The 13833-nt window shown below is 43.2% G+C and overlaps 1 protein-coding gene across 1 annotated transcript in view; it reads left to right on the forward strand.

Moving 5' to 3' along the window:
* Positions 1-413: 413 nt before the first annotated feature.
* CDON (cell adhesion associated, oncogene regulated) overlaps positions 414-13833 on the forward strand; it is a 122693-nt gene continuing 109273 nt past the window's right edge. Inside the window, exon 1 of the mRNA XM_073584954.1 lies at positions 414-604. The gene's annotated coding sequence lies outside the window, so the exon portion shown is untranslated. The remainder of the gene's footprint in view (positions 605-13833) is intronic.

Here is a 13833-nt window from a genome sequence, read left to right on the forward strand (position 1 = left end):
CAGATGCTTATTAGACGCTGTCATTATTGTTTGGGTGGTAGAGGAAGGGGGTGCAAATGCTAACTTATGTTATTTTGCAATTTTGGATTTATTGTTTCGTCCAGTAATAAATTTGCATCGTGACTCCAACGTTCACATTTGCGGCGGCAAAAGAAAAAAAAAATTGCCGGTGGGGAGGGGGTCAACTTTCCATCCAAAACACATGTTTTTTAGTCACTATTCCTGTTATCTTGGCTGTTTCCTGCATCATCGAGGATGGGTTGTTTACTAGGCCTCTGCTCCATCCAGCAGGCATGTGTTGTCAATTTTCAAAATAAAAAAAAATATATATTTTTTTTTTTGCAATTTTTTTTTTATAGAACAAACTGAGACAAGAACCTTCCCTTCCGCCCTCGTCCTCTCTGTGTCTTCGTTTCAAAGCAATTTCTGGCTCTCGTTCCCCCTTTAGAGAAAGTTTCCTTGGCTGCTAAGCAAAAGTCGGTGGGCAGAAAGCCACAGCAGAGGGGCTGAGCTCTGGAGGAAGAGGCGACTGCCGCATCTGCTGCCTGAGACCAGCGTTAGTCGGACGAGGCTGCGACACGAAACCTTTCCGGGCGGCGAGAAGGTAAGTGACGCACGTTAACCATCACCGCCACTCCTGCGCAGCTGGTGACATTTTTCCACCTTTCCATTTACTGTACACATAAACATACTGTGAAATTAACTGTATAGATGTAGCAGAGGTTGGGGAGCGTGCAATAGTAAGTAAAGTTTTATACTTTGTGATATCACAATGCATTGTGCTAAATGACAAACTCAGCTGTGCTAACTAGCACTGCTACATCTGCTCATGACCTCTAGTTATAGTTAACTGTTGGCCTCAGTTCATCTGACAAACTCCGCTCTCCACTTTGCTAAACAGTATGATAAACTATGGCTCCATTTGCGCTTCACCAAACTCCTCTCTGCTCCAATACAAACTCAGCTCTGCTACATATGTTCATGTTGTAACTGTCCTGTACCAGTTCATTCAGACAAGTCATTAGCTCTGCAGGTAAAGATGTGACAGGTCGGGAGTAATGTAAAAACGAAACACTGCTTTCTGCAGTGTGAATTATGTACAATATGAAGCAGAGCTGAGTTTGTAATTTTGACAGCAAGGTGCTTTTGCACAGAACCGAAAACAGTTTTACTATGTAATCTTCCCTTTTTCTATCCCATTGGTTAAAAGCCATGTTCAGCTCTGCTACATCTGTATAGAAGTGAGCGATTGTAGCAGTACCCACTGTGACAGTGTATCTGATGGCCGGGTCTTTTTCCACTGCTGGCTGGAGCAGGAAGGGTTAATCGTGGCCACGCACAGACATGGTTTCCAAGTCTCGCAGGCCGGGGTGTATGTTTACGGAGATCGCTTGGATTTCAGCCTCTAACTGTTAACCACAAAATTGCTTTATTTGTTTCCTTTAACAGTTTTAAAGTAAATTCACATTATATCGGGAAGATCCCATGTTCGCAGCACCAGATGTGAGCGCTGCAGCGGCAGAGGCGCGCGGCGAACACACACGGCTCACTGCAATATTAAGTGTTGGGACTGCAAAGAGGTCAAAAGATCTGGAGAGAAAAACCCCCAGCTTTTTTAAAGTCCTGGAATAACAAAGGGGCATAACTGAGCAGGGGGAAGATGTCAAAGAAAGTGGGGTGAATACTTAATATTGGCCATTTTAGTTCACCTAACTTTACAAAAATCATGTAAAAGTAAGAAACATTTTTTGTTTTAAATATTCTGAAATCTTTTTTTTTCGTTAATGGTTAGTGATTTGGGTGAAATGTAACATTGGATCTGTCGGAGCTCAGTGCTGCCATCTCTAAAGTATTGTGCCCCGGAAAGACAGGTGTCGTCGGTAGGTACACTCACCTGACTAGGCCAATTAAAAGGTTATTGCAGCAGATGGAGGTGAATTATGTACAACAATATACTAGTGGAAGTCACAATAATTCTAATGAGATTATGGAGCACCTTGTAACATGGATCTGAGTGTTATTAATAGTTACAACTGCTCACATTAGAAGTGTGAGGAATAATACTAGTAGTAGTGATACTATGATGTGGGCACCAGTCAGACCCTATAAATACTGATCCTTCTGCATTTTCTTTTTTCATCTTGAATCTTAGGCTTCTTTACATAATTTTCATAATATTTGTCATTGCTTCTATTCTTTTTGTTATATCTCATCTTCTTCCCCTTTCTATTCTCCTTACACCCCCCCAAAAAAAATCTTATCTGTACGATGTATCCATTTTCCAAAACATTCTATTCTTCTATTCCAATACCCCAATAGATTTTGGCTTAGGATGGAGTAAAAGTTGCCCCCATATCTGTTCCATATATGAGACAGATGGGTAGATAGATGTGAGATACAAGCATATGAAACAAATAACGTGAAAACCTAATGTGTATTTTAAGACATTGTGTACTCTCTTTTATATATACTATATATATCTATCTTCTAGTTATCTTGTCGGCATCTATTTAAACATTTAATCTATAGCTCTCGTCTGCTTTATCTATCTATCTATCTATCTATCTATCTATATCTTTAAAGGTTCTGCATCTATATATCCAATTATCAGAGTTGTACAGTTAATGTGACTCAATATTAAGTTATTACTGATATCATGGGAAATCCCATGAGTAATACCAGTATCAGTGATCCTCAGACAAGGGATCTAGTCAGAACCTACAGTATAATCCAGCTTGTCGTGAATGACCAGTTTTGATCTTTGAGTTTTCAATGTCAACTGCATAATTTTTGTCTTTGCTTTTATTAATCTTATTGCTACTCATCCTCTTTCACTTGACCCTGACAAAAAATGCAATCTACATATCACTGTCATAAGATGTTTTAACAGAGTCTTATGATGGTGCAGATGTTGCTCCCATTGCTGTCCCCAAAAATTGAAGGTAAAATTAATCCTTATATGTATGTAATCAAGTGCTTATCTGTATTTGAAATAATAAGGATTTGTATAGTTTACGGGTCTGACTCAATATTAATAGTTCTAACTAAAATTTCCAACAAATGCCATTAGTACGACTAGTTGTAGTGATATTACAGTATGGCTATGTCTTTTTGATCATTGCCTCAATCTATCTTTTTTGCTGCTCATCCTCCTTCCATTGACCCTGCCTAAAAATGATATCTATATGATAAATCAATATGAGATAAATATTGGTTATCTAATATCTTTCTATAGTAGAAATGCCACCAGTAATACCTGTAGAAGTGTAGTGATACTATCATGAGGCATCATGACACTCAATAAATACTGCTCCTCAATCTTCAGTTTTTGCTTGGATCTTTGACTTTTCAATGTCATCCTTATAAATGTCATTGTCTTCACCTATCTTGTTGCTGTTCATCCTCTTCAAACTGACCCTGCATAAAATTGAATCTATATGTGACATATAATATTTCCAAACAGAATATTATGATGGGGTAGATGTTGATCCCATTGCTGTTCCCTTAAATTGAAATTAAATGTAATCCTTATGCATAAAAAAGATAAACATCTAATAACTACATAAATCTATAAATCTATTATCTGCCTATCTATTATCTATCTATTTATCTATTATTTATTACCTATCTATCAATCAATCTATCATCTATTATTTATCTATATATTATCTATCTAATCTATCTATCTATCCATCTCTTATCTATCTATCTATGTATCTCTATTTATCTATCTACCTATCTATCTATCTATCTATCCATCTCTTATCTATCTATCTATCTATCTATCTATCTATCTATCTATCTATCTATCTATCACTCCTGTACATGTAGTTTCAGTAATCAAATTTGTGCAATCTCTGGATGTGGAAAGTTTCTGTATCTCTTACACTACAGTAGTGCTAATGTCTATAATTTAGGACAGGCGAGTTTCGTTCGTCCTAATTAGTAGATTTTTCTGACTAATATTTTATGATCCTCTGTGGAGTATTGAAGGCATTGGTCTTACATCCTGTACATGAAAATAATAATGAAAGAGCTGTCAGTGGCATACACTGAATGTACCTGGCATCCTTCAGGTTCAGTCTCTTTACGGGACTGCAGTTTCTATATCCTAACAGAAAGTTCTGAATATGAAAAATGACTCTCTGGTCCTCAGTTAACCCCGGCACGGCTCCTACTGATAAAATATATAATATCAGACAGGAAAATCTGAGCTTTCTAAAGAGTTTGGATAAATTAGATGTCCTTTTTTCCTGTGCATACATGTATTGCACTGGATTTGCACAACTCCTATTAATAAAAACCAGTAGAGCTAAATACAGTCACCACACTCAGAATAATCACATCGATATGAGAAATTAACATCAATAAGTGACAGATAACACAGATATGATGAAAATACAGAGAATATACAGTGGGTATGTAAAGTATTTTGACCTCTTTAAATTTTTCACTCTGTTTCATTGCAGCCATTTGGTAAATTCAAAAAAGTTCATTTTTTTCTCATTAAAAAAAAACAGAAATGTAGAAATTTTTGTAAATTTATTAAAAAAGAAAAACTGAAATATCACATGGTCATAAGTATTCAGACTCTTTGCTCAGTATTGAGTAGAAGCACCCTTTTGAGCTAGGTACAGCCATGAGTCTTCTTGGGAATGATGCAACAAGTTTTTCACACCTGGATTTGGGGATCCTCTGCCATTCTTCCTTACAGATCCTCTCCAGTGCCGTCAGGTTGGATGGTGAACGTTGGTGGACAGGCATTTTCAGGTCTCTCCAGAGATGCTCAATTGGATTTAGGTCAGGACTGTGGCAGGGCCAGTCATGAATGGTGACAGAGTTGTTCTGAAGCCACTCCTTTGTTATTTTAGCTGTGTGCTTAGAGTCATTGTCTTGTTGGAAGGTGAACCTTTGGCCAAGTCTGAAGTCCAGAGCACTCTGGAAGAGGTTTTCATCCAGGATATCTCTGTACTTGGCCGCATTCATGTTGCCTTCAATTGCAACCAGTCATCCTGTCCCTGCAGCTGAAAAACGCCCCCATAACATAATGCTGCCACCACCATATTTCACTGTTGGGATTGTATTGGGCAGGTGATGAAAAGTGCCTAGTTTTCTCCACACATAGAATTATCACCAAAAAGTTCTATCTTTGTCTCATCAGACCAGAGAATCTTATTTCTCATAGTCTGGGAGTCTTTCATGTGTTTTTTTAGCAATATGCGGGCTTTCATATGTCTGGCACTGAGGAGAGGCTTCTGTCGGGCCACTCTGCCATAAAGGCCCGACTGGTGAAGGGCTGCAGTGACAGTTGACTTTGTGGAACTTTCACCCATCTCCCTACTGCATCTGTGGATCTCAGTCACAGTGATCTTGGGGTTCTTCTTTACATCTCTCACCAAGGCTTTTCTCCTATGATTGCTCAGTTTGGCTGTAGAGCCAGGTCTGGGAAGACTTTTGGTGGTCCCAAACTTCTTCCATTTAAGGATTACGGAGGCCACTGTGCTCTTAGGAACCTTGATATGGAATTTACATTTGGATGGATAAATAGAGAGAAAGATATTGGATAGATTAAGTAGAAAGATATCAGATATTAGCTCCAGCCAACAGCCATCTTGGTAGTCTCTGGCTTCCGGAGTAGAACCTTGTGAAGCTCCTCTGAACTTCCGCCATCCCCAGTGCCTCTCCTGTAGTAGGACCAACATGACATCATCATGGCGGTGTGACTCACGCATGACATCACACTTAGCCTATCAATCAGAAGAGGTGCTGGTGATGATGGCTCGCAGGGCACTGTTCTGGCGGTCATGGACGCCTAGTGTAGCCGCTCGACCAGGATCTTGAAATTTTTTCTGATCATCTCTAATGTATGGATTAGTTTGATATTGGACTGATTTAGCTCCATTTCAGATACACGGATGATCTGATATTGGTTTTCTCAGCTTCATACTTGGAACTACATTGTATCTTACGACATTCATGTTTCCCTTTTGTGACTTTTCATGCGTTGGACGCTGTGTACAGACCTGTGGTCCATATACCTTGGCTTGTGCTGTAATCCCGAGCCCCTTCTCTTCTCTCATGTTACAGTCAGTGGTTCGGTGCCAGGATTTAACCCTTTGTCATGACTGGAAAGTTCATGAATTACACAACATATAAAGCAGTAATTGGGCAGAAAAGCTGCGCTCTGCATCCTGAGCCTGGGAGACATTAACATCCATCATTTCCTGCATTTTCCTCTCTTCTCATAGATGTTTTCTGGCAACTAGGTCACTGGTTTTGCTAAACAAATTCTCATGGCGCGATAATTATTCCTCTGGAGGATCCTCCGGAATCCACTGGATCTTATTCTTTATAGGTAAAAATAAAATTTTTAAAAAAAAGCATTTACCTCTAAAATAGAAATATATATCCTTAAATCTTCCTCTTCCAAAAAGTTTTCAGAGTTTAATTTGTTCCAGGAAGTTTGTCTGACAGCCACAATGGCTTCCATTATAGATCCCACGGGAGTTGTCATTCAGCTACTTAGCGTTCTTCATGGCAAATCTGCAAATATGTGCAGTGATATAGGGAGAAACATCATAGCATTGTGTTGGAGATTTTCTGCTCAGAAGTCTGTAAAAAGCGAGTGGCAACCAGTATATTACTAAAGCCATGCATGACGCACCAAACAACAACAGAAAAAACTGTTCTCATCCCTCCAAATTCTGTTCTAGGCATCACAAAATGTAAGAATTTTCTAGAGCATTGGCGATTCTACATGTACTGTGTCAGAGCAAATGATTTTGGCGCTATCTGGTGATAGTTATGTTTTAACTGCTCTGGTTCTCTAAGTTTGTAATTGCCTTTTAATTAAAATAAAAATCCACCTTTTACATTTTTCAGTGTTATGTAGACTTGTCACAAATTATTCTAGAATGTCACAAATGATATAATTATTTAATAGATGATAACATGTAATAACAATTGATAACAATATTGTGGTGTCACAAATAATATGATATCACAGCTGCCAACATACAGTACTGTGAAAATGTTGTAGGTTGAAAAATGCTGCAGAATAAGAAGCAGGTTAATCGTATATTTCTATCAACTAACAAAATGCAAAGTGAATGAACAAAAGAGAATTGTGAATCCTATCAGTATCTGGTGAATGCCCATCGCCTCCATCATCTGTATTTGGTGTATTGGTGAGAGCTTATCTCCACCTCCATCATCAGTATCTGGTGACCGCCCATCACCTCCTTCATCAGTATCTGGTGATTGCCCGTTGCCTCCATCAGTATCTGGTGACCGCCTGTCACCTCCATCATCAGTATCTGGTGATCGCCAATCGCCTCCATCATCAGTATCTGGTGACTGCCCATCGCCTTCATCACTTCTTCTCATCACTTGTACGAAGGTTATGAAGTGTCTCAGCAAGAGGTTGTGTCAAACATCTTGGAGAACTGACCCCAGATCTTCTGTGTATGTGTAAGGGGTATGGGGCCAGTTCAATGCCCTGCCCTCCTTCTGTTCTGCGTCTCACAAATGTTCTGTGAGATCCAAACACCTCAAACTTGGATTCGTCTGTCCATAACACTTTTTACCAATCTTCCTCTGTCCAATGTCTGTGTTCTTTTGCCCATATTAATCTTTTCCTTTTATTAGCCAGTCTCAGATATGGCTTTTTCTTTACCTCTGCCCTGAAGGCCAGCATCCCGGAGTCGCCTCTTCACTGTAGATGTTGACACTGGCGTTTTGCATGAACTATTTAATGAAGCTGCCAGTTGAGGACCTGTGAGGCATTGATTTCTCAAACTACAGACTCTAATGTACTTGTCTTGTTGCTCAGTTGTGCAGCGGGGTCTCCCACTGATCTTTCTACTATGGATAGAGTCTGTTTGTGCTCTCCCATGAAGGGAGTAGTACACACCGTTGTAGGAAATCTTCAGTTTCTTGGCAATTTCTCGCATGGAGCAGCCTTCATTTCTAAGAACAAGAATAGACTGTCGAGTTTCACATGAAAGTTCTTTTTTTCTGGCCATTTTGAGAGTTTAATGGAACCAACAAATGTAATGCTCCAGATTCTCAACTAGCTCAAAGGAAGGTCAGGTTTATAGCTTCAGCCAAACTGTTTTTAGCTGTGCTAGCATACTTGCACAAGGGTTTTCAAGGGTATTCTAACCATCCATTAGCCTTCTTACACAGTTAGCAAACACAAAGTACCATAAGAACACTGGAGTGATGGTTGTTGGAAATGGGCCTCTATACACCTATGAACATATTGCATTACAAACCAGATGTTTGCAGCTAGCATAGTCATTTACCGCATTAACAATGTATAGAGTGTATTTCTGAATCATTTAATGTTAGCTTCATTGGAAAAAACTGTTCTTTTCTTTCAAAAATAAGGAAATTTCTAAGTGACCCTAAACTTTTGAACGGTAGGACCCCTACTCTTCTCAATTTATACCCTTGGCCTGGGTCATAAAGTCCCATGGATTCCAGTACCACCTTTATGCTGACGACACTGAGATCTACCTCTCTGGCCCAGACGTCACCTCTCTGCTACCCAGAATCCCGGAGTGTCTATCAGCCATATCCTCCTCCTTCTCCTCTCGCTTCCTCAAGCTCAATGTGGACAAATCTGAACTCATCATCTTTCCTCCATCTCACAGATCTTCCTTACCTGACCTATCTATCACAATTAATGATATCACGCTTTCCCCAGTACCGGAAGTCCGCTGCCTTGGAGTAACCCTTGACACTGCCCTGTCCTTCAAACCGCACATCCAAGCTCTTTCTACCTCCTGTCGCCTCCAGTTCAAAAATATTTCCAGAATCCGTCCTTTCCTCAACCCTCAATCTACTAAAATGCTTGTGCACGCCCTCATCATCTCCCGCCTCGACTACTGCAACATCCTTTTCTGTGGTCTCCCTGCCATCACCCTCGTACCTCTCCAGTCCATCCTTAACTCTGCTGCCCGACTAATTCATCTCTCTCCTCGCTACTCCTCCGCTTCTCCCCTCTGCAGATCTCTTCACTGGCTTCCATTCCCTCAGCGTATCCAGTTCAAATTACTAATACTGACCTACAAGGCCATCTATAACCTGTCTCCTCCATATGTCTCGGAACTAATCTCCCAATACCTTCCCTCACGTCATCTCCGGTCATCCCAAGACTACCTTCTCTCCTCCACACTTATTCGTTCCTCACCCAACCGCCTCCAAGACTTCTCCCGAATAGCCCCCATCCTCTGGAATTCTTTGCCCCAACATGTCCGACTATCAACCACATTCGGATCCTTCAGACGGAGCCTGAAAACCCACCTCTTCAAGAAAGCCTACAGCCTGCAATGACCCCACTACCTCCTCACCACTACCGGATATATCACCTCAACCAACACCGGAACTGCTGCAACCCATCAACCTACTGTCTCCTTCCCCACCATCCTGTAGCCTGTAAGCCCGAAAGGGCAGGGTCCTCTCCCCTCTGTATCAGTCTGTCATTGTGAGTTTGTTTACTGTAAGTGAGATCTGTAATTTGTATGTAACCCCTTCTTATGTACAGCACCATGGAATCAATGGTGCTATATAAATAAATAATAATAATATATATGTATATATATATAGTGCATTACTAATCTTCATGTGCTGTAAAGGATTAGGGAAAGTGTAGGATTTAGCTTTAGCCCACTGGGGGGCCACAATAGAGTAAGGTAGGAGTAGGCTATAGACCAATAGGATTTAGTTAGTTAGGAGGGGCCAACTGGGATTAAGTCGGGGAGCTTCCCGGAGTTATTTGGGGCTGGGAGCCAGGGCAGGACAGTTGTGTCCCGTAATGTTTAAGCTGGGGAGCCTAGCCATCCACGGTGGTGGAGGAATACAGGGCAGCATCAATATGGTAGCGGATAATTTCGTGGTAACAACCCTAAAGTTCGAGACGAAGCGGACAGCAAACTCCTGAAGCGAGTTAGGCTGGCCAGTAAGAAAGCTGCGGTACCAAAGGCGACGGTACGACCCTGCGATATTCCTGGAGAAGTGAGGGACAGTACAGGGAACGGAATGATGATACTTTGTGAAGAACCTTTTGCTATTTCTGTGACTAAACTGGATGAGCTGAGTAAACTTGTTTTGTTGAAAATGGATTTGGACTCTGCCTGTCATTATGTGGTACTGGAAGGAAAGAAGCCCCAGCAGACTGAGGTGGGCACTGATGTACAAGTGGACCAACAAGGGTACCACAGAAGGGACAATGTGTTTATGTGACGGTGGGCCAGGGTGCGACAGAGCTACCACCGTTAGCCACGACTACCCCCCTGGCCCCTGTTTCACTTGGCGTAGTTCGGCAGGATCCGGAAACCTTGCAATATGAAGATGCCTTTAATGTGAAAAGGAAACTTGTCCTGAATGTGACAGATGCCCTGAATGTGACAGATGCTCTGAATGTGACAGATGCCCTGAATGTGACAAAGATGGTGGAAATTGGCGCGGAGATTGAGGACAACTTCAACCCCACTCCCCGTGGGTGTCCTGAACTGAAAATAGTGCGAAATTCCATCTGGCAGAGACAGTAGACCAGGCCTGAGATGCATCCTCGGATGAGCGGTGTCCGCCCATGGTGGGCGCGATGGAAGGAAAGAAAACCTTGTCCCTTGCAGCAGTTTCCCAAAGAAAGGGCGGAGTCCGATGCTGAACGGATGGAGCAGCCAGAAGCGGCTCCACTCTGGAGCGGGTGGGGCCCAGAAGAGAACCCTGTGTGCAGTTGTGCGGCACCATTGCAAGAAACGTCACCGGCAGCGATGACACACTCCTGAACCCGTTGCTGCGGCGGCGTTGGTCGCATTGAATGGAAGTGGCGGCAGATGGAGGATAAAATCTGACTCGGGAGGCTGTGGAGAGTTGCAGACGAGTATTAACCCACCGGGTTCCCCGTACCTGTGGAGGAGCGGTGCTGGCGGCTGCTGGAGCGTCGTCGCGAGCTAGAGGAGGCCAGTGAACCGGAAGGAGAGACTGCCCCAGAGGAGCCAGAGCTGGAAGTGGAGGAGCCTGAGCCAGAGGGTGCAGCACCCGTGGTGGAGGAGCCTGACGGTCGCAAAGCGATCACGGCCGGGATGCTGGAGCGGCAGGAGCGGGACGATGGGCAAATGGTGGTGAGTGAACCCTGGTCCCAAGCTCCGTAGTGTCGGTCCGTGTTCAGTGGCGCCCAGTCCTTCAGTCAGTGACTTTACCATCAAGAGGTGAAGGGTCCCTTCCCATCCCCCAGGCAGGCAGCATGGATCGCGGGGGTAATCAAGAGGAAGAAGCAGTGGGAGAAGGAGATCTGGGCGGAGCTGCGCTGACCAGGAGAGGGCGCAATGGCCAGATGGAGTACCAGCGGACTGCGATTTACACCAACCCATCTCGCCGTTGTGGCTTTATCCGCGAGGTGGACACCGACGACAAAGTGTACGCTAATGCTAGTTCGGTGAAGTTCCAGAGGTCCCTGAGGGAAGGAGACTGGGTTTCGTTTATTAAAGAGCATGGACCTCTGGGATACTTTGCTGTGGCAGTTAGCTTGTGCCCGGAGGATGATCTGAAGTTACAGTATATGCGGGCCTAAAACAGGCACAGTCGGCCCCCTGTTCACTGGTCGCTGAACGATCAAGCCCTGCCCCTCCCCTGTCACTGCATCTAGGGAAAATGACACCTGCGGTGGCGGAGCTGCCGTTGTCTGCTGGAGCACGAGCATAGAGCCTGCTGTGGGACAGAGTAGTATGGAACTGCCGGGACAATGACCGGTAATAGCCCTTTAAGAAACAAAAAGGTAGTGCTTGTTGCACTTAAATGAAAAAAACAAAAAGGGACTGTTCCACCTCCCTATGGGCAGAGAAGCCCTGTAATGCCCAGGTTGGGTGCAATTGTCGCACCTAAATGGAAAACGGGACTGTGTGGCCGGTATGGGCCACGGTTGAACGTTGGACACTGCTTTCTCCTCCCCTCCACAAGTTTTGTTGCGCTTGTTGTGCCTCCCCTGCTGGATTACAGGATCCTAACCCTGAGAGGTTATGTGCCCTTGAACTGAAAACGGACTGTACGTGGCTGATGTGAAGGACTGTGTTTTAGTTTGCTTAACCTGAACTTTATCCCTAGGTAAGAGCAGCACACGTGCGTTGAAGGGCTATACTTTGTGCAAAGGAGGGAGGGGGAAGAACCATGGACTGTGTCTGCTAGGACTGTGGTGAGTCCTAATTAGAACTGTGTATGGTTAAAGATAAGTTTATATATATATATATATAAGCAACAAAAACAAGTATTCAGGTAGAGCAAAGAGACTCTTATTTAGACTTGTGGTGCTAGCTGGAGGACTGTAACCAGGCACCTGTTTAAAGCTTTTTTAAAAAAAAAAAAAAAAGCAAAAAAAAAATTGACTCTTACGTAGAGCCAAAGGACTTTCTCTGGATGTAAAAAGTTTTATAGAACATAAATATGTATTTTAATATTATCGTATACCCTTTGTCTTTGAACTGTGAATTCTTCATTTAGTCATTTGTATACCTGCGTGGACTATCCCACTGTAAATGTAAAAGTTGTATTCTGCAAGCACTGGTTGGGGACGACCATATTTCAAGGAGGGAGGAGTGTAAGGGGTATGAGGCCAGTTCAATGTCCTGCATTCCTTGCATACATCCCTGGACAATGTGTTTATGTGACAGAGGGCCAGGGTGCGACAGAGCAGCCACCGTTAGCCACGACTACCCCCCTGGCTCCCATTTCATAAGTGGTTTGTGCGGATCCTTCTGTCTCTTCATGTGATCCCAGACAGATGGGATGATAAGAGATCAGGGCTTCGGGGCCGGATCATCACTCCCAGAACTCCTCGTTATTAATGACATTGGCTGGATGTTGGAGGTCATTGCCCGGCTGCAGAATAAATTTGGTGCCGATCAGACGCCTCCTGATGATATTATATGATGTATAAGTATTGTAAAGAAACACACTCATGAGAGGAGAGCCAGGGATTTATGGATATCACTTCGCTGTCACCAATCCATGACGGAGCTTACACAGTCGCAGCTCTCTGGTGCACCCCTTACCTTCAGGTCAGTCAAGGAACTGCACCTAGGATAAATAGTCACCGGAGAGGCTTCCCTGTCATGTACTGGTTATCGAGGCACTCTGCAGTGAGGGCGGTATATATAGCACCAGTCCAAGGGCGGGAATATATATATAAATCTCCAGTCCGTCACTGCCTGGATCCCCCAATAACACCATAACGGTATGCTGCCACCAGTTCCTCGTTAGATATAAGCCCGGTCCGTTAACAAGCTATCTGGTCAGAAACCAACCCCAGGTCACGTATAAGTACTAGCCGGACTCACGGACATGGAAAATTGGGTTTCGAGATAAAAGAGCAGCCCAAAATTAATTAATATTATTATTGCCGAAATGTGCACTAGATGCTACAAATATATACAGAGTAATATACAGAGATTACAGTCAGAAGAACAGATAAAAGTAGGGTACAGGTTGGGACAGCAGTTAGCTGTATGTATCACGGTACCATTTCTTATCACTTGTGGATGAAGGGAAGTTCTCATATCCACAGGCACCTTCTTAGTTTCTGGTCCATCTCCACGCGTGACGTGGCTTCCATGGCAGAACAAAGACAATAGCTAAATGTGTGTAGCTATCTTGTAACCCCTAGCTCGCCCCCTCCCATATTTGCCTCCGCCCCTCTGGGTTGGACTGAACTCTCCTGCTTTGACCTCCTAGCTGAAATAATTCCCAATATCTAGGATGGGTCATAACTTCCTAGGGGGTGGTCCAAACGAGCCAACTGATGTCTCAAACTTGGGTCGGCTAATTGGTTCT

Source organism: Dendrobates tinctorius, unplaced genomic scaffold, assembly GCF_039654945.1.
Source record: "Dendrobates tinctorius isolate UK_male_01 unplaced genomic scaffold, ASM3965494v1 ptg000086l, whole genome shotgun sequence".
NCBI lineage: Eukaryota > Metazoa > Chordata > Amphibia > Anura > Dendrobatidae > Dendrobates > Dendrobates tinctorius.